This window comes from Palaemon carinicauda, chromosome 18 (genome assembly GCF_036898095.1).
Source record: "Palaemon carinicauda isolate YSFRI2023 chromosome 18, ASM3689809v2, whole genome shotgun sequence".
In the NCBI taxonomy this organism is placed as follows: domain Eukaryota; kingdom Metazoa; phylum Arthropoda; class Malacostraca; order Decapoda; family Palaemonidae; genus Palaemon; species Palaemon carinicauda.
Window position 1 is genome coordinate 70265480 of NC_090742.1, and position 2913 is coordinate 70268392.

The following is a 2913-nucleotide window of genomic DNA, read 5'->3' on the forward strand; positions in this document are numbered from 1 at the left end:
GTAAAGGAATGATATTACGGTTACCAACCCGTAAAAGATAATAACAAAGTAAGATAAAATTACGGTCGCCTGTATTTTGCTGAAATACGGCTTGAGAACAGTTTATTTTTACGGAGTTTAACGATTAAGATTACGGATTTTTTTAACTGTACCTAGATTTGAATAGGCGTTGCTATTATGGTCACCAACCCGTAACAAATAATAACAAAGTAAGCTCAAATTACGGTCGCCTGTATTTTACTGAAATATAGCTGAGAACTATATATTTATTACGGAGAATTTCCGATTAAAATTACGGGTTTTTGTTGGCATGCTAAAGATGAAGGTACCCTAATAATATGGACCTGTGGAAGAAGGTTCTCTCTCTCTCTCTCTCTCTCTCTCTCTCTCCTCTCCTCTCTCTCTCTCTCTCTCTTCCCTTCCCTTGTGAACAGTGTAACATCTCAGCTGGGATCTTAAGACGGCGTAATCTCGACTAATCCTGGCGATAATAACAGGTAACAGTGCCATCTTTAAGGGAATTACTAGGGACCTAACAGAGCTCTCATCTCCAGCAGGGTGTACATAAACACCTAACACACATACACACACACACACACACACATATATATATATATATATATATGTATAAACATACATACTCACACGCATGTGTATATATATATATATATATATGCATTGAGCACATCAGATATCAGAAAGGGATATACAATATTTGTTTCAGTAAGTAAAGAACGGCGCCCAATTAAAAAACTGGTAGGAAACGGAAAATCCTGCTTTTTTTTAAACCCTTCCATTTATTCGTAAAGCAAGAAAAGCAACAACAACTATATTCTTCTATATCTTAACTTAATCAAATTGTTTATAGCATAGGTAGTCTATTATTAAAGACTCCATTGGCTTAATTAGTAAGTCTTAAATGAAGTTAACATTGGTCAAAAGTATGTACTGTCTAGAGGAAATAAGGCGCTCTCTCTCTCTCTCTCTCTCTCTCTCTCTCTCTCTCTCTCTCTCTCTGCTCTTTTCTGTTTCTAAGTGTTAATCCATCATCATTATTCTTTTCATAGCTCTTTGAGTTGTAACTAGCATATGCTTTAAGGTTTTAGTAAAACTCCAAGTTTCTGATGTATAAGTTACCACCGGGAGGACCATCTGATTAAATACTTTACTTTTTAGGGAATGTGGCATTTTACATTTCATAATCATTATATATATATATATATATATATATAATGTATGTATGCATGTATGTATATACATACATTATATATATACCTATATATATGCATATACAGTATATATATATATATATATATATTGTACTCTCTCTCTCTCTCTCTCCTCTCTCTCTCTCTCTCTCTCTCTCTATACCTTGCTTATAAATATATAAGAATTTGGGAATGTAAGTTATATTGCAAATACTGTATTCCTAGCGTCAATTTGGATAAAAGAACAAAAAAAAAAAAAAATTATAATTATGTTCACTTGACTGGAACTTTTAAAGCCCTTGAGCTAAAATTCTCTGTAATTTCCTGAAGTTTCCTTCAAGAACGTTGCATTTTTACGGCGAAGAAATGTAAAGTCTTGAGATAATTTTCGTTGCGCGAATCTTTAATGAAACGTTTGCACGGTTCCCTATATGAACGAGCGAAAATGTTTGTGTATTTAAATGGGAATATCTCCGTCAATGGAAGTAAGTGTTTTGCTTTGCTATTAGTTGCCTGTTGTGCACCACTAAGCAACCTTGGGTATGGTCAGTGTTTTGATGGATGGCTGTCTAAGAATTTCAAATTGCTTTGGGACAAATCCCTCTAGCGACATGTCTTATAAGATAACACCCTATGTGCCCACCCCATATATATATATATATATATATACAGTATATCAATATGTGTGTATATAAAATGTATGTCTGTATGTGTAGGTATGCGTGTTTCTTTATATTATGTATGTTTTATTATATATATGCATATAAATGAATATATATATATATATATATATGCATGCGTGTGTGTGTATAAAACGAGAGAGAGAGAGAGAGAGAGAGAGAGAGAGAGAGAGAGATTTGCTAAATTTTTCCGTAAAGGAAAAGACTGATTACGATGATGTCAGGTAGAAAAGCCATTATGAGGGAATGTCGTCTTTTCCATCTCGTGTAGGTAATGGAATGAGAGATTTTGATTTGAAGTCTTGGGAATCTTGCTAGTTGCATTTACCCCTTTTTGCCACACACACACACACACACACACACACACACAGTTACTGTGCTTACAGGACGAAATAGCCGTCGATGACTATGTAATATGTTTAGAAGAGTTATTCCTTAAACATTATTATTATTATTATTATTATTATTATTATTATTATTATTATTAGCTAAGCTACAAGCCTAGCTGGGAAAAGCAGAATGCTATAAGCCCAAGGGCTCTAACAGAGAAAAATAGCTCAGTGAGGAATGAAAATAGGGGAATAAATAAACTACAAGAGAAGTAATGAATAATTGAAATAAACTTTTTTAAAAACAGTAACATTAAAACAGGTCATACATATATTAACTATATAAAGAGACTTATGTCAGCCTGTTCAACATTAAAAAAAAATTACTTCACTTTTTGAACCTTTGAAGTTCTACCGATTCAACTACCTGATTAGGGATATCATTCCACAACTTGGTCACTTGTTCCCCGTAATTTTGCGTAATGAAAATCAAAAGACGAAATTAATACCATAATGAAATTATATAGATAATAGAACAATGGTAATGAGTACAATTCTATTTCGATCTATAGATATTTTTTATTTATTGATTTACTGTATAATTTTCCTTATATCATTTGCCTTTATAGCGTTACTCACATCAATTTTCTCACAAGGTGGGACACAAAGCGTATCTGATTGTAATAAAGTCCTAAT

At 32.9% G+C, this 2913-nt stretch overlaps 1 protein-coding gene across 1 annotated transcript in view; it reads left to right on the forward strand.

Annotated features, from left to right (window-relative positions):
- LOC137657886 (protein eva-1) overlaps positions 1–2913 on the forward strand; it is a 303353-nt gene that overhangs the window by 84668 nt on the left and 215772 nt on the right. The window lies entirely within an intron of this gene.